Source organism: Sorex araneus, chromosome 9 (assembly GCF_027595985.1).
Source record: "Sorex araneus isolate mSorAra2 chromosome 9, mSorAra2.pri, whole genome shotgun sequence".
Taxonomy (NCBI): Eukaryota; Metazoa; Chordata; class Mammalia; order Eulipotyphla; family Soricidae; genus Sorex; species Sorex araneus.
The window spans coordinates 33,698,089-33,717,298 of NC_073310.1; the positions used below are offsets into that span (position 1 = coordinate 33,698,089).

At 42.3% G+C, this 19,210-nt stretch overlaps 1 protein-coding gene across 1 annotated transcript in view; it reads left to right on the top strand.

Moving 5' to 3' along the window:
* PGBD5 (piggyBac transposable element derived 5) overlaps positions 1 to 19,210 on the top strand; it is a 120,032-nt gene that overhangs the window by 56,633 nt on the left and 44,189 nt on the right. The gene's annotated exons all lie outside the window — the stretch shown is intronic.

The window sequence follows — 19,210 nt, forward strand, 5'->3', positions numbered from 1 at the left end:
CAATGATCAAGTACCCGTCCCTCCACCAGTGCCCATTCTCCACCACCAATGTTCCCAGTATCTCCCACCACCCACCCCATTCCCCACTCCTGCCCCGCCTCGGTGGTAGGTACATTTCCTTTTACTTTTTACTCTCTCTCCCTTTGGGTGTTGTGGTTTGCAATATAGGCATTTTGTGTCCATCATGTTCGGTCTATAGTCTACCTTCAGCACACATCTCTCCAGAGGAGTTTCTTGCTTAGAGTCCCTTATCTAACAGGTGGCTGATTTACACCCAGGTATTGGTGCCAGAATCTGCTTTATTGACCATTAGTTGTTGTGGAAGGATGGGAGGATTAGTGGAGGATGTAGAAGTGCTCACAACACCCTCTGACTGGTACAAATTTAGGAGAAGGGAGAGAGAAGTGCTTTCTTGCTGTCTGCCTACATTATCATGAATGTTTTGCTATTTTGTTGTGAGATTCTTCTATCATGTGAGAGAGAGAGAAGAGGAGGGAGGGAGGGAGGGATAGTGCTCAGATAAGTTTGTGTCTGAGAGCACCATTTTAGCTGGATGGAAATTGATCTTGCATATAAGGGATTGGGAAGATGGAGAGTTATCCCCCTAGTATTTTGAAAGCGATGTTTTCCAAAGTGAGAGACATTCCTTTCCTTAAGAGTGTTGGTACGTTCCAGGAGGTTGACTCCATAGCTTGGAAGTTGGCCTCACACGCTGGGGGAAAGTCATAGCAAATGGAGAAGGGAACACCAAGTAAAATGTGATTGGAGATCCTGCATGGTAAGGGAAATGCATGCTGAAAGTGGACTAGTGACCAAACATGATGGCCACTCAATACCCCTATTGCATACCACAACACCCAAAAGGGGAGAGAGAGAACAAATTGGAATGCCCTGCCACAGAGGCGAGGTGGGGTGGGGGGGATGGGATTGGGGGGTGAGAGGGATACTGGGTTCATTGGTGGTGGAGAATGGACACTGGTGGAGGAATGGGCTCCTGAACACTGCATGAGGGAAAAACAAGCACGAAATGTTGAATCTGTAACTGTACCCTCACTGTGACTCACTAATGAAAAAAAAATTAAAAAAAAGAGTGTTGGTATGTTGGGGGGATGGGGGCGTAGTAGTCTCAGGTGCACTTGTGGGTGAACTGTTTGTTCACTTAAAGAAGTTAAAGTTGTGGGGCTGGAGTGATAGCACAGCAGGTAGGGTGTTTGCCTTTTACACAGCCGACCCAGGTTCGATCCCTGGCATCCCATATGGTCCCCCAGCACCGTCAGAAGTAATTCCTGAGTGAAGAGCCAGGACTTACCCCTGAACATCGCTGGGTGTGATCCAAAAAAGAAAGAAAAAAAGAACTTAAAGTTGTCTAGAGATACTGAGTACTTTTTATTTTCTGAAAAAAAGGGCATTAGTCCAAATAAATTTAGGGATTTTTTTTTTTTATCAAAAGCATTCAGTGCAGAAATTTCAACCTCTTTTCTAGTTGAAAGGAGTTTACACTGAATTTAATGACAAGAAATGTGGGACAGATTTTGCCTTCATCTGTGGTCTTTGGCTTCTAACTCTCTTCTCCATTCCACTGCTGTCACTACCACACAGCTCCGAGAGTTGTTCTTGGATGTTGCCAACATCTTTGCTAATGACTGCATTTATTTTCTGACAAATAATACCTTTGTTTAGAAAAAGGAATATTTATAAGCACTGGACAACACAGTTATGATTCCATCATCCTAACATCTCTGGAGATACTATTTTTTTCCAGCTTATAAAAAATTTACTCCCTCAGGTCTTCTGCTTTCAGTCTCCATGGTTTTAGGTGATTTTGCTTGTCCTTGCTTTTTCTTGGAAGCAGGGTGAATAAGAAGGCATCTCCAAGGGGATAAAAGGGCTAGAAATCTTTGGGGGAATTTCTCAGATTTAAGCCTCTCCCTTCCAGAGTAGGACCACAAGGTCTTTAGGCTTAGGACTGTTGGCTTTAGGAGGATGATCTGAGACATATTTTGTCTGCTTCTCAGGAGCTCTTGAGACTCCTGTTAAGGGACAGACAGGTAGACCCCAGTGCACAGAATACTAGTGCTAGGAAAGGTTCTAGGAATCCCTCAGGTTCTGGTTTTGCAAATGACAGTGGATCCTTAGCTTAATACAAGAATTTCAGACTCTATCTAGTTCTTTAAAATACCAGCCTCTGTTCCTGCTCACAAAGGCCATATATCTATTTATATTATTTCCAGAAATCTTATTTTTAAAAATATAACGAAAAACGAACATCACCTATAATCCTACACTTAAAGATGTTAAAGATGACCTTTATTGAGCCTTCTACCTTTTTTTTTTTTTTTTTTTGCTTTTCAGGTCACACCCAGTGATGCACAGGGGTTACTCCTGGCTCTACACTCAGGAATTACTCCTGGCGGTGCTGGGGGACCATATGGGATGCTGGGAATCGAAGCCGGGTCGGCCACGTGCAAGGCAAACGCCCTACCCGCTATGCTATCACCCAGCCCCAGAGCCTTCTATCTTTTAAATAATTTTGATTTCACAGGAACACTTTCAAGTTTGGATCATGCTTCTTAATCATTGTAAAGATGTTTTCATGAAAGTTTTCTTACACTCAGATATTCAAGAACATCCCTTTTACGTTTTAGAGCATTGTTTCCCAATATAGGTGATACTCCCTTCTGGGAGACACCATACTGACCCAGGTAAGGTACATTTGGGGGATATGCTTTCAGTTTGTTCACTTAGGTAGTTTCCCAGGGGGATCCTGAGTATTTTTTTCCCTGAAAAGTAAGCAATTGGCCGAATAAGTTTGTGAACCTTTAGTTTATTTGTCCTTAAAAACGCATGCATAATCTATAAGTATTTCTTTAGGAAAACATAATAGCAGATGAACATTTTATGTTTGTTTTTGGTTCTTAGGCCACACCTGGTGATGCTCAGGGGTTACTTCTGGCAGGGCTCAGGGGACTGATGCAAATGAGGCAGAAGTGGCAATGGCAGGTCTCTGTGTTCATTAGCAACTCCCAGGTTCTTCAGTATTTTCAAGAATGAAAACATTGAGTAATAAAGACGCTCAGACTCAGTGTTATTGGAAAGTAGAAAAGTTTATTGGAAAGAAGAAGAGAAAAGAAAAGGAGCTCCCCAAATGGGGAGGTACTTAGTATAGGACTAAGTTTAAAAGGAGTTGTGTTTGTGCCCTTTTAAAGGCTCCTTGCTTTCCTTATCACTTGACAAGTATTTTATAAAAGATGCCAGGAAATCACTGGGATGTCTAGCTGGTCTAAATCTCTCCAAGCATAATAGACCATTATCTTTATTTCCCTGTCAATCTAGGCTCCAGGGCAGAGTTTTGTGTTCCTGGAAAACTCTGGGAAAGCTGAAACAGAACCTTGAGGATGGAATGTGTATCAAGTTGATAGGGGATAGATGGAATATCTGTAGAGAGAGAAAACTGTGGCAAGGGGAAACAGAAGCTTCCCTTTTTAGGACCATATAGTGTGCCAGGGATCGAACCCAGGTCAGCTCTGTGCAAGGCAAGTGCCTTATCAGTTGTTCCATCTCTCTAACCATGAACATTTTGTAAAGTCCAATTTATTTATAGAAACTTTATACCTGCATGCATTTCTCCAGGCAGAAAATATATTTCTTTGAGCTCTATGTAAAATCTTGACAGGCTCTCCGAGAGGGACAGAGGAATAGAACCCAGGTCGGTCGCGTACAAGGCAAATGCCCTACCCACTGTGCTATCACTCCAGTCCGAGTATTCCGCCTGCATGGCAGAGCCTGGCAAGCTTCCCGTGGCATATTCGATATGCCAAAAACAGTAACAAGAACTCTCACAATGGAGACATTACTGGTGCCCACTTGAGCAAATTGATGAACAATGGGACGACAGTGCTACAGTACTATGTAAAATTGAGGATATATATAATATATGTATGTATGTATGTATGTATGTATGTATGTATGTATGTATATGTATATATATGTTTTGCTTTTTGGGTCACACCCGGTGATGCTCAGGGGTTACTCCTGGGTCTTAGGAGCAACTCAGGAATTACTCCTGGTGGTACTCAGAGGACGATATGGGATGCTGGGAATCGAACCCGGGTCGGCTGCGTGCAAGGCAAATGCCCTACCCGCTGCGCTATTGCTCCAGCCCTTGAGGATATATTTTTAAAGGAGCCTATCCTAAAGTATTTGGAACAAATGATGTCTTCCTGTTTTTCTCTACCCAATTAGGCGTGGCAAATAGTTCCCTGGATCTCTAGCCACGTTCATTCTGAGCAAGTATCAGAACCATCAGTCACATTATCACAGTCACACTAGTTGCATCATCAGTCAAAGAACATCATTACCTTTAGCTTCAGAGAATCCTCCTTAGCACATGTACAGTACTTCATCACCATTGGAACAAACTCAAGAACCAAAACCCTTATGCCGTCTCTGATTGTGAATTGACACCTATTCTGAAGTGGCATTTAAAATTCAACTTTACTTCCATGCCGGAGCAGGAGGTGGTATTGGAAGGTGGAAAAGTGTTATGCATGAAATCCTATCAGAATAATATTGCAAACCACACTACCTAAAAGGGGGAAAAGTGCCTGTAATAGAGGCAGGTTTATGGATGTGCAGGACACTGGAGACATTGGTGGAGTGGATACTTGTGAAGGGATTGTGTTGGAACATTGTATGTCTGAAACGCAAACATTAATAACTTTGTAAATCACAGTGCTTCAATAAAACATTTTTAAAATCTAGCTTTACTTATTCTTGGGGAGATGAGTCTGTGTGTACAGGGTGGTGTAAGCAGAGGAGAACTGCACAGATTGATTTTGGAAACATTATGTGCAGTCTTTCTGTAGACATATGAACAAAACAAAGTCTGTCCACATTAGCCTTGTCATCCTTGACTCTTGGTAGCCTCTATGTTCTCACTGTACATCTGGAGTGATTTAGAAAGTAGAAGTTTCTAATAGTCAGTGAAGCCTTTATTAAAATGAAGATTCCTTTGGGAATGGTCATATTTGAAGGCATTCCCTACTAGTACTTCAGTTCTCCATCTAGACCCTGGCAGCGAAGTAGTGTACATGATGAGACAGATGAGGGGGGGGGGATGTATCATGGACAAAGACTGGACCAGAAAGAGGCAGCAGGAAGACCAGAGCACTGAAGAAGCATTGCCTAGCAGCTCAGTTAATAACCTTTGTTCACCATAGCAAGGGATTTCTAGAAGGAATCCAGGCATTCTGCATGCTGATCACCTTTCACTCAGCAGATGGGTCTGCTGGTGGGTGAAGCAAATAGTTACTTTCATCTTCACTGTTTGAGGATGGAAGCTGTTGCAAAAAGTATCTTAAAAGAATATGTGAAATAGGGTTTTTATAGAAGCACTGCAAACTTGTATTTTGTATCCATTGCATCCTGAAGGGTTTTAATGAAAGAGGTGTGCTTTCTACCAAATTAGTAAAAGGATGCATAGGGCATTTGCTAGGTATGGATTATAGTGTTCTGAGGTTTTTTGGGACAGTTTTCATTCTTGAGTGTTTACTTTAGGCTTATAAGGGACAAAAACCTAAAGTGAACACTCAAAAGTGAAAACTGTTCAAAAAAAATCGGACTGGAGCAATAGCACAGCTGGTAGGGCATTTGCCTTGCATGCGACTGACCAGGGTTTGATTCCTCCACCCCTCTCGGAGAGCCTGGCAAGCTATTGAGAGTATCCTGCTCCCATGGAAGAGCCTGGCAAGCTACCCGTGGTGTATTTGATATGCCAAAAACAGTAACAATAAGTCTCACAGTGGAGACGTTACTGGTGTCGCTCGAGCAAATCAATGAACAACAGGACGACAGTGCTACATATATGACAATCAATGCAGGTGGGGGTGTGTATGTGTTTGTGTGTGCTTTGCTCTTGGCTTTGCTAAAATGGGGTAATCTTTAACAGGAAGAAAAGATAAAAATAAAACTCAATAGAAATAAAGGTACTTTCTGAACTTGCTCACAATGCAATCAGACACAAATAATTTGATTACTTGGAAAGTGAGTGCTGAACTTTAGAAGAGAATTCCCACTTTTTATCATAAACTCCTTCAGCATGTTTCTTCTTAGGCATATAATATGAGAAGTATAATTCTGGTGGATGGTGAGCAAGCCCTCTGGGTACTGCCTGGAAATTCCACTTGCTGCCACTTTGTTAAGTGACATTTAGGTGACAGAGGCCACTCTGTCATAGCTGGGTAGGGCTGCCTCACAATAAAATCATTTTAGGGTTCTTCCGTCCAAGAAATCACCTCAACTTCAGCACTCTGGTAGCTGGTGTATAATAATTTTGCCACCTATGGTACAGCATTGTTCCCTGTGCATCCATAATAAGGCAGCCACGTTGGGGTACCCATTTGGCTTCATTCTTAGGTGTTGTCAGTGTTAGGGTAAGCGGTTTCCTCATCTGGAAATTTCCCTTAGAAATGTGCTGGACATGTGCCTCAGCAGTAAAGCATACGTCCCAGCGTGCTAATGAGACCTGGGTTCAATCCCCAACAGTGGGAATCCACAACAAAAGTCAAGAATAGAGTACACAGGTGTGCCTTACAGGCAGGAAATTCAGCCTCTACTAACCTAGCAAAGGGCTGGAGAGATAGCACAGCAGGTAAGGTGTTTGCCTTGTACATGGCCAACCGGGTTTGATTCTTCCACCCCTCTCGGCAGAGCCTGGCAAGCTACCTGTGGCGTATTCAATATACCAAAAACAGTAAAGACATTACTGGTGCCCACTCGAGCAAATCGATGAGCAACAGGATGACAGTGATACAGTGATACTAACCTAGCAGAAGACCAAGAAATCCTGCAAAACATCTGCTGACCACAGAGAACGCTTTACACAGTAGGTAATTAAAACCAACCTAGATAATAAGGCATTTGCTCCTATAATTATTTCTCCTAAATGTAACTACTTACTTAACTAGTAAGAAAGATGTATAACACTGCTACTTTGCCTGAATGACAGACCTCTTCTCTTGGGTGTCTCTGCTTGACACTCTATTTAGTTTATTTGAATAAAACTTACTCTTGAGTCCTGAGCAATTCTTGGCTTGAACCCCTGGACCCACACATGAGATGTGGCTCATTAATAAGAGGGTAGCCACATCTCATGTGGCTCACTTGCCTTGCATGTGTGACACCCAGGGTTTAAGCACCAAATAAAGCTCTAGTGGAGCTCCAGGCATCTGATGAGTTCTAAATTAGGGTTGATCTCTTCTGCCTACACTGAGCACCTCCAACTTTGGCACTCTTTTGGAATTGAAACCTCAGAAGCTTTCTTCCTAAAAAAAATCCTGTGACTTTTATCTAACTTGAACAAATTTGTTGGGAAACTCATTTGATCCTCTGTTTTCAATGCTTTTTATTAGGTCAGGGCCTGAAGGGTAACGATCGGGTGGAAGGAACAGTTACCTTTATATCTTCAACGTTTCAAAGCTATTTTTAAAAAAATCTCTGAATTTCAGTTCACCTTTGAACAATATAGCTTTGAAATACTAAGATTTGCTAAAATGTGGATTTTTCCCCCCTGGCTCTGCATTTGTGGAAGATGTGAGTGCATCTGCTTTCATCACAGATCAGGGCAAACTGTAAGGGATTTGAGTGCTCATAGGTTTTGGTACCTAAGGTGGGGCTTGGGTTAATATAGTTTTGTCTGAGGAAGTTAAAAATTATACACAGATATTTTTACTGCACTGGCACTATTAAGTGTATGTAACCCCGATGTTGTTTTGAGTGTCATGGTATCTAGAATTAAACTCCCAGCAGGTTATCTTCCTGGTATCCCTCAAATCTGATTCACTGGCCTGGTCTGACTTCCAGCCCTTGAGCAGATTTCATCCACAAGCATTTTTTCCTAATATCTCATGTGAAACTGCATCATTTAAAACTTAGGGGAAGGGGCTGGAGCGATAGCACAGCGGGTAGGGCGTTTGCCTTGCATGTGGCCGACCCGGGTTCTAATCCCAGCATCCCATATGGTCTCCTGAGCACCGCCAGGGGTGATTCCTGAGTGCAGAGCCAGGAGTGACCCCTGTGCATTGCCAGGTGTGACCCAAAAAGCAAAAAAATAAATAAATAAAAAATAAAAAATAAAACTTAGGGGAAAATGATGTTGCCACAAGATGGGGCACTTAAAGTGGCTTTTGTGTTGGAAAGCATGAACTGCAGTTTAAAAATGCGCAGACATCAGTCAGAGCTTGTACTATGGCAAAGACAAATCTTGTGATCTGAGGTAACTTCACACAGATGAAAAATAAATTTGCCTTTTGAAGTGCTCTGAAACTCTGATCTAGGTGGGGTCTGGGATTGTGCTAGCTTATCCAAATGGAAAGGAATAAGGAAGTTCCTGTGTCCCACTGGAAAATGTGGTCTACCAGCCATCATTTGCCAGCTCAGAGTGGACACATATTTACCATTAGCCCAAATAGCAATTTTCAGATGACGAAGTTGGAATCCATGCCTCTCATTTATTTGCCTGTGTGACCAGAGAGAGTATAGTGGGTATGGTGCTGCCTTACACATAGCTAATTATAGTTTTTTTTTTAATTTTTTTTTTTTTTTTTTTTGCTTTTTGGGTCACACCCGGCGATGCACAGGGGTTACTCCTGGCTCTGACTCAGGAATCACCCCTGGCGGTGCTCAGGGACCATATGGGATGCTGGGAATCGAACCCGGGTCGGCCGCGTGCAAGGCAAACGCCCTACCCGCTGTGCTATTGCTCCAGCCCCCTAATTATAGTTTTATCCTTGGCACCATGTATAGTCCCCAAGCTCTGTCAGGAGTGATCCCTGAGCCAGGTATAAGCCATGAACACCGTAGGGTGTGGGCCCCAAACAAACAAAAAAACAGGACCAGGAAAATTGTGCTTGCCTTGCATGCAGCCATCCCTGGTTTGATCCCTGGTTCTAGCCCAAGTACTCTGAACACTGTCTGGAGTAATCTCTGAGCACCACAGGGCGTGACCCATCCTCCTCCCAACCCCCAAAAAAGTTAGTTGGCTGTGAGTCAGTGGTTACCCAGTTACTCTTTTCCTTCCTTTCTATAGGCCTGATGTTTCTTTATCTTAACCTCCTCTTTCATTCTCTTTTATCTCATTGTGCTTTCTCTCTTCCAACGGGGTGTGGGTGAGTATGCAGGAATAAGAGAGATATAATTAGTTACCTAGGGATAAAGCATCACCAGCTTGCCTTTGTTTTTCTTGAATCAACTCTGCTGACACAGCTAAGTATCATCTGTATCTTTCTTTGGTGGGGTGCCATGGATGTCCAAGGGAAATAGAAAGGCAGTAAGTATCCACCAGAAAACAAACCCCTGTGCTCTGTGTCCCCCAGTTCAGATATATTGCAGCAGCCCTTCTTCCCTGCCATCAACACACACATTCAGAAAATGCTGAGAACTAATGGTCAAAGAGCTAACATAATATGAGAGTCCTCAGACCTTAGCTCTGTGATTTTAGCAAGTGACTGACAGGTCTCTGATGAACTCCACTGGTGATGCTAAACCAGGGGTTTAAGGATTGGGGTAGAATTGCCTAAGCTAATCAACTGGTCTACCTATATGAACCAGTTAATGTCAGCTCTCTGTGCCAAGGAGGAAAGCCCAAGAGCTAGCTTACAGACACCAACAGACCTTAACACCTCTCCCCTAGAGTAAACCTGCCTGATTTTCTTCAGTGTTATTTCTGTCATGGTCCTTGTCACTGTCCTGTCAACATATACCCTTGACAGTACTTCAGAAGAGCTGCTTCTCAGGATTCTGACCTGGAATAGAAGTTAGTTTTGTCTTTCCCATGCCCGCAGAAGGCAAGGGCTCCTGCACGTGAGAGAGTCACATGCAGATTTTAATGTCACCTTTACCTTCTCTCTTATGAAGAGCTTCTTTACGAAGAAGCTCCAAAGAGTTCCATTGTCTCTGGTTTGTGACCCAGGCCTCCCACAGATAAGACCAGTCTGTTTCCTTTTGTTTACTTGCTTCTTTATGCTTCCAGCATTTTTATTATAAGCCTTTGAAATTGTCACATTCTTTATGTCCAACACAGCCTGTGTATCCCTGTAACCAGCTGTTTAATCTCATGTGACAGGAACAAAGATCTAAATCTATAGTTTTAGGAAAAGTGGGGCAGAGTGGGTTTCATCCAACTCCCTGCCTCTTTAGAGATCTACACGTATGTATATATATACATACTTTCACACACACACACACACACACACACACACACACACACACTTTTCTTCGCTCCCTTATTATTTACTTTCCTGTTTTTGGCCTTAACTTCCAGCTGAAGGGTCCCTGCTGACCACACTCAAATCCTGAAGGTTCATTTCTCTTTTAATTTTCATTTCACTCTTCACTCATTCTCAGTCAGCAGCGTTATCTGTGTCTTGTTTTCTGTGGGCCAGACATGGTTCAAGTCACTTAACATACAGTAGAGAAAAAAGCAGGGCTAGGGAGTCTGCTGGTAGGAAAGGGTGGCACCACGGGAAAAATACAAAGTCAGTATGGGGCTAAGGTTGGAGAAGGTTGAGAAATGCTAACGTGGAGGACTGACAAATTTGAAAATAATTTTGGATTGTTGCAAGTGTGGCACATCAGATTGGGAGTCTTGACACTGCTTCCAACTGCATAGTGTGACCAGGACCCAGTCCCATGGCTTCTGTTCCTCCCTGTGTGAAGACCCATGAACCAGCTGAGAGAATGTATTGCAGGGCACTTACCTATGAACAGCATGATAAACAAGTCTGGAAGATCTTCAGCCACCAAATTTCTGAATTTTGTAGTTGGGTCTGTGACCTGAGGTGCTAGTCAGATATGTAGCTTATTCTTCAGATAGGCCCTGGAGTTGAGGAAAAAGAATCTGAGATAATTTCACTGAAGATAAAGACCAGTTGCAGCTGGCGCTGTAACAATGAGTTTGGCTATTTTCTGCATTGCCTTTTGTGGAATGTAATTTTCAGTGCCTTAAGTGAGAGGAATATTTTTGTGGTGATACAGGATGTTCCTGTTATTTTTATACCTATTTGGTTTAACTGGAGATGATCTATTTCGTTATTTTAAATCCTTAATTCAGAATATTAAATGGCCTTTATTTGTGCCATATAAAAGCTGCTGATAATTTGTACCCCCAAATACCATTTTATGCAAAATGCCATATTCAATTCAAAATGATGACTTTGATCTCTAAAACGTTGTGCTTTAGAGAACACACAGTCACCCTGATCTTCCAGATGGAATGGAGATGGAATGGATCTTCCAAATGGAATGGGTCAGAGCCACTGGTGGGGTGCCCAACTGACCCAGGGTCCTCCCAGCCCAGATCAGCCAGGACTTGATATCATCTTGTGATGGTTCATACTCATTCTGTGATGATTCTTACTCTCATTTGATAAAGAAACCGAGGTGCAGAGAGATTTTTTAGGTAGCAGCTGGGAAGGGCTGAGCAGGTGGGAAAAGAAGAGATGAGGTCCAGGAGTTATTTTCAGAGCATGCTTAGCCAAATTGGGGAGTCTGGGAGTCATCTGTGATATGACCTCTGCCCACATCTATCTTTGATTTTTTTTTTCTTTTTGGGTCACACCCAGCGATGCACAAGGGTTACTCCTGGATTTGCACTCAGGAATTACTCCTGGCGGTGCTTGGAGGACCATATGGGATGCTTGGAATTGAACCTGGGTTGGCCACATGCAAGGCAAACGCCCTACCCGCTGTACTATGGCTCCAGCTCCCCCACATCTATCTTTGATTAAGTGCCTCCAATTCCCAGGGATGATGCTCCCATATTCTCCTGCTCCCATGAGATACCATACCCTTTCTTAGTTATGGAATCATATTGACATCTTATTCCCCAGGGTGGACAGGTGTGATTCGACATGTGCTCACCTCCCCTCAAGAACCAGCAGAGCTGAATTCCGCTGAGAGCTATTCCTAGCTTCTTCCAGCCTTGTCCCACCCAGATATTATCTTGCACACAGGTGTTGACAACTGGCCTAGCCTTTTCCCAAGCATTGACACAGGACTTGACCCAGAAACCAAAACCTTTCTCCAGAGCCCAGCACAGATATATCCTCTCCTGGATGGTCCTCAGCAGTCCTGTCTCCACTCAGTCTCTCCATTCATCAATCCATAGAGTTGTGTTCTCTGTAATGTGTGCTGACCTTGAAGGACACAGTGGGAAGACACCTCGACCTCTGCTATCGCACTCAATTAGGATCAAAGGAAAACTTAAGTTCCTACAAAAACAAGCATAGATTGATGAACACAAGGCAGGGAACCTGGCTAAGGACAAGGACTGAGAAAACCAGACTAATGTCTGCTTGTGATTAGGGATCAGCGAACCATGAGAAGAGACACCCATGAAACTTCAGCCCAGGAATGTGTGTGCGTGTGTTTTGTACACACGTGTGTGTGTTTTCAGATTTATTCAAAAATTATTTGTCTATACCTTTGTAAGCATTTGAGATCGATCATACACAAAGATTTGATTTACACATATTGTGAAATGATCATCAGCTGAATGGTAGGTTTAGCTAATATACAACCTCCCCCCACTCCTTGCTCTCTCTTTCTCTCTTGTATAAATAAAATACCTTTTTTGGTTTCTTTTTTTTTCCTTGGAGTGGCTCACTCATTGCTGCTCAGGGCTTATTTCTGGCCCTGCACCTCGAGGTTACTTCTGTCAGTGCTTTAGGGACAATATGGGGTGCCAGAGATGATAGAAACTGGGGTGGGCATGTACAAGTCAAGCACCCTGCTTATTGTACTTTATGTCCAGTCGCTATTTACTTGTTTCTGCAGTGAGGTTTCTCCTCTCCTTGCAGTTCCTTCGGGCTGTGCAAGTTCACCCTTTGAGCACTGTGTATCATGCTTTGTGTGCATTCAGGAAGTAGAGGACATCATTGTAGACACTGTTTTTGAGAGAGCAAGCATATCTTTTTGCCAGAAGAGGTCACTCATAGGAACAGAGGCTATTGTTGATGATTATAGTAGTTCACAGAGACTAGCTGTGGACCCAGTGGGACAAAGGTCACCCCAGCTATCAAGCAAGTAGATGTGGCTGACTTTAGTTAATGTCCTTAAACTTTAGTGTTCTTGTTTCCTCCTATGCACATTGAGATGACGCTTCACAGGGAAATTTTGAGAGTCTTGTGGAATAGTGTCTGGAAAGCTATCTATATAGGAATCAAACATAAGGGACTCGTGGTTGGGATGAAGCTTCCCCTTCTGGACATATTACCAAATGGCCATACTATTAAGGTGGTGCAAGAGATTGAATCACTTGGAGACACTTTCTGCTTTTCTCCCTTCCCTCCCTCCTTCCCAACTACTGACTTGTACCAGCACTTTAAAATACAAGGAATTACAACAGTGCAAGAGGCTGTGGAAAATGCTTATAAATCAAAATTAGGCAGATAAGAGGGAACTAGCCACTGCCCAGTTTCTTCATTAAGCAGTTGGTCCAGCCAGACTGCCATGTGAATTCTCTTTAACATGTCCTCAGAGACAAAATTAACTCTGACAATAAACTTTAGAAGAGAAATTTTTATTCTGCTTACATGATATGTCAATAAAATGATGTGTTTTTTTTCTTCCCATTGAGAGTTGCTTCTGGAAAATTCATGACCTCATCCACCAATAGATGCAAGACTTTGCAAAAATAATAATGATTTTGTTAAGTGTAGGAGTGGATCATCAGATCATTTTTACAAACTGGAGCTCCTTTGACTTTCTTTGTCTTGTCCAATCAGCCAGTGACACCTCTGTCAACAGATATGTCCCCTGTGGAACTGAGTTAGCCTGTTGCCTTTCCAAAAAGTGGCCAGTGAGAGTGAGATGGTCATTGTATTTGGCCTAACCTCCTTCTGTAAAATAAAAGCTTGGTTTTTTGCTTATTAAAATTTTCTAAACATTCTCATTGTTTGTCAGTGAATAATAACTTTGTAAAATTTCTCAAGTCCTGTTTATTTTGTGAAGTGGAGGTACTAAAACTGGGTGCATCCCTGAATTCCTTTATTCACTCTACCCTCATAACAGTCTTTCAAGGTAGACTTACTGTGTCCATTTTACAGATTGAAAAGATTAAAAGTAAGACCACAGTTCTGTAGAGATAAATTTAGGGTTTCAATTATCAAAATCTGTGTCTGAATCTAAGATTTAGATAGTCTGATGTATATTGTCAGCTTTTATTTTGCTGTAGAAAATTTACTTTCAGTGACTATGGTAATGAGCAGTAGAGGAATTTTCAGAGATGGATAAAATTCTGGAGAATTTTAGTAGAAGTCGCTACAGGGAAGCAATAGAAACAATACTTTTCTTCTAATAATGAATCTGCATCCTTTCAGCCTAGCTTAAGTCACTATGTGGACTTGAAAATCATGTAAGAACATACACACAGAATATATGTAAAAGTAAATAAATGTATAGCAAAAGCTCGTCCCTGCATTCTAAAAAATTAGTTTATGGGGGAATCAGCCACAAGCTTTCAGTCCTTCAGAACCCCATTCTTCTGCCCTACATGCCATACCCCTCCCCTAAGCCAGTAATTAGGTCGGCCTCATGACCATCTATCCTTCAAACCTAGGTGGGTGCCCTGCAGAATCCTGACCTCCCTTTCCCACACTCAAGCTCTGATCAGCTGCAAGCCAGCAAGCAAGGGGAGTTCCATCCTTCTGCTTTGCATACTGTAGCCCACCCCCAGGACAGGGATTGGGCCCTTCTCACATTCATCTATCCCCCAAGCCCCAAGTATTACTGGATACATCTCTCACATAGGGGACAGGTGGGATGTGGCACTCCTATTTCTCAAACAGTACACAGCCTTAAATCTTAGTTAACTCAACAGAATAAATAGTTGAAAATTCCTCGATCATACTCAAACAATACAGCATGATGAAGAAAATAGTGTGGCTGGCAAGGGCATAAAATTAGCACTCAGAACTTAATTTCTGGAAACAGAAATGAAGGTAGTACTTGCTAGCAACATTAAGCAATCACTGTATGAAAAATTCAACCAAGTCGAAGAACAATCATCTCGGGATGAAAGATTCCATACAAATCTCTCATCCACTGAAGGAGCTAAAGAACAGACTAGCAAGCTATAGTAGCAGTATCTTACAGGGGAAGAACTGTATGGAGGAACTCGAGATATAATACAAGCCAGCATTGATAAGGAAGTGGAAAATGAACAGAGAAGCCAAAGAAGGCGGGGGGAGGGGGCCAGGGAATGCAAGGTACTTAAACAGTGGCAAGAATTCCTATAAATCTCCAAATTATAGGAATACCAGAAAGTGGCGGCGGGGGGGGGGAGGGAAGAAAGGCGAGAAGTGGTGGGAAAGATGGTAGCTGAGAACTTCTCCACTCTCTGGAGGGAGGCAGTGATGCAGATTCAAGAGGCCAAAAGAGCACTGAACAAAGTAGACTCAAATAGAACAACACCAAGACAAATAGTAATCAAAATGGCAAAAACCAAAGAGAGAGATGAATTTCTTAAGGCAGCAAGAGAGAAGAAAAACCTTAAATATAAGGGAAATAACATAATCACAGCTTTGATATAAAATGGTACAGGTTAGAGAAAAGATAGATATAGAATGATATATTGTTTACTGAATGAAAATATTAAAATTTTTTTATTGAATCACTGTGAGATAGACCCTTACAAAGCTGTTCATGATTAGGTTTCAGTCACACAGTGTTCCAACACCCATCCCTCCACCAGTGCACATTTCCCAGCACCAGTGTACTAGGTGCCCTCCCATCACCCCCCTACCCCAGAATGCCTCTATGGCAGGTGCTTGAATGAAAAAGCTTTTAACCTAAAGCTATTACACTGCAAAACTCTCATTTATTTTTTAAAATTTATTTTATTGAATCACCATGTGGAAAGTTACAAAGTTCTTAGGCTTATGTCTCAGTTATACAATGCTCAAACACCCGTCCTTTCACCAGTGCCCATATTCCACAACCAAAAAAAAAACCCAATATACGTCCCACCCCCAGCCCCCAGCCCCCCCACCCCCACCTGCATAACTGATAAATTTCACTTCATTTTCTCTTTACCTTGATTACATTCCATATTTCAACACCAAACTCACTACTGTTGTTGGAGTTTCAACACAGAACTCACTATTCTTGTTGGAGTTTATCCCCCCAAAATACAGCCCTATTGACAAGGAAACATTTGATAATTAGTTTTCCACTGATGAGAATGAAGAGATATAAAGTCATGTGGCCGCAGTAGCAGCCACGTGGTTTAGGATTTCTGTATTTTAGTAATTAAGTCCAGGGAGATTTAAGTTGGAAATTGCATCATTTCCCTTCATGGGGCAGCATGGAGCAAAAGCTTAGTTCACAGTCTGGAGACATGGCTACAAGCACTTGCTGGGACCAGAAGTAATGTAGCTGGCTCTGGATCTTGGTCATTCAGTAGCAAAGTGGCCGTGCAAAAGCATGGCCACCCGGGTCGAATCTCGGCGGAGCGCAAACCGGTATCAGCCCCAGCCCAAGACTCCAAAACTCTCATTTAAATGGAAAAGAGAGATAAAAATATTCTCATACAAGCAAGAGCTGGTGACATTTGTAATAACCAAATTGTTTCTGAATGAACTACTGAAATCAAATAAACCAAATAGCTGATTGTAGAAGCAAAAACATTACACTGTAAAATAGCAACACAGAGATTTATATCAGTAATATACCTGAATGTCAGTGAACTAAACTCTACTAACAAAAGGCACAGAGTGGAGGGATGGATCAGAAAACAAAATCCACCTACTTGCTGCTTACAAAAAACACATCTAAAATCACGGGACAGACACAGGCTCATAGTGAAAGAATGAAAACAATTATACAAACCAATGGAGGGAAAAAAGCTGGCATACCATACTTATATTACACCAAAGTGCATTAACTCTAAAACTGTAAAGAGAGTAATTAGAAATAGGGATACTCAAATCCCTATCTCTGGGCACTACTTATTAGCCAAACGAACAATAGACCAAGAAGTACTAATTCTAATCAACATTTTTTTCACCAAAAATGTATGATCACTAAATTTTGTAAGACTTTTGCTCATAAACCTAAAGAAACACAGGGGTGGAAACATAATAGTAGTGGGAGCCTTCAACACTTCACTGTCACCATTGGATAGATCAACTTGACTGAAATCAGTCAAGACACAAAAGTCTTTAAATGAGGCATTAGAAGAGCTGGGGCTAATGGATATATATATATATGTATATATATGTGTGTGTGTATATATATACATATACATACATATGTGGCCTAAGTAGGTCATGAAGATATCTCACATATATCTATATATGGCCTAAGTATCCACTTATACCATGAAGATGTGGTATATATACACAGTGGGATACTATGTACCTGTAAAGAGTGACAAAGTCATGTAATTTACTGCTACATGGATGGCACTGGAAGATACCATGTTAAAGTAAGCCAGAAGAAGTATAAACACAGGATATTATCACTTACATGTGATATTTAGAATAACAGGATGATGGGGTGCCATTTTTAAGAAAAATTATTTTTAATGACTCACCAGTCACACAATGTTCCAACACTCCTCCCTTCACCGGTATACATTTCCCACCACCCAGTTTCCCTCCCTTCACCCCCAGTCTGTCTCTACAGCAGACACTTCTCTCTCTCTCTCTCTCTCTCTCTCTCTCACCTCTGCTCCTCACTGTCTCAGTGGTTTAAAGGGGGGATGCCTAGATCACCCTTAGCCTCAGCATATAGGGAGGAAAAAGAAAGAAATTGATTGGAAGTGGGGAGAAGAGACAGATGAAAAGCAACAGGAGAAGAGGTCAAGGGGATTCCGGTACCTCAGCGGTGTTAAGTGATGATAGAGCTAAATATCCAAACCAGAGAGTTAACAGCACTGAAATAGTGAGATCCAAATTTTTAGAACCAAACCTTAAAAAGGTGCCTGTCATGATGGCAGGCAGGGCAGGAGGGTTTAGGGGCGGGAACCTGGGAACATTGGTAGAGGAAGTTGACACTGGTGGTGAGATTGGTGCTGGAACATTGTGCAACTTTGAAAAACATGGGGACTTGCCATGATTTACTCACACTCAACTATGAGTAACTTTGTAACTCATGGTGCTGCAATATAATAAAATATTAAAATATAGGTTATGAGTTATGGGGTCTGCAGTGGCTTGAGAGCACCTTGTAGATATATGGTTCTATATTCCATCATTTGTGTCTCCACACACATTCATCCTGGCAGCTCTGGTATCTGATATTGCTGGTGCCACAACAATTTCTGGCCACACCACAGCGAGTATGTGCAAGCACATTAAAAGGCTTGCAATTCCCAGCAAGCACAACGAAAGATGTTCAAGCACCAGTGGGGCCAGGAAGTGCAGTCTCTGAGAGCACTGCAACTAAAAGAATGCAAACCTTAGGAAGGGCCATGACCAAAAGTACAAGCACAGAACCCTAACATGTGTGCATCATAGCTAGGCATGTGTGCTACCCCTGGTTATCACAGCAGTGATAGAAGGGCAGGAAGTAAAGAATTTTAATTTCTTTTTTTTTTTTTTTTTTGGTTTTTGGGTCACACCTGGCGATGCACAGGGGTTACTCCTGGCTCTGCACTCAGGAATCACCCCGGCAGTGCTCAGGGGACCATATGGGATGCTGGGATTTTAACCCGGGTCGGCCGCGTGCAAGGCAAACGCCCTACCCGCTATGCTATCACTCCAGCCCCCAGGAAGTAAAGAATTTTAAAACGAGATTTTTTAAATTGTGTTGATGAAATTATCTAAACTTGCCCCCTCAAGATTTACTCTCTAATATATTAAAGATACTACATAGAACCTAGCTTCTTAAAATATGGGTCATGCCCTACGTAGCATCACATAACTTATGGTGGGGCTCTTGAAAAGTGTGGCAACAGTTAAGGGTTTCAGGTTTGGGATGTTTGTATTTTTGTTGTTGTTTTTTCTGGAGGTTGGTGTCTCCCAAGCTATTATCAGGACCCCTTCCAAGTGATTCTCAGTCAACCAGGATGGCAGTTCAATAAGGCAGTTTCAGGGATGACCCAGGCCACCCCGGCAGTGTTGGGGGCATCTAGGACCAGGTATGGCAATACTTGGAGGACTTAAGAGTTGTGTCAGGCAATGCTTGGGGGAGTATGTGATGTCAAACATTT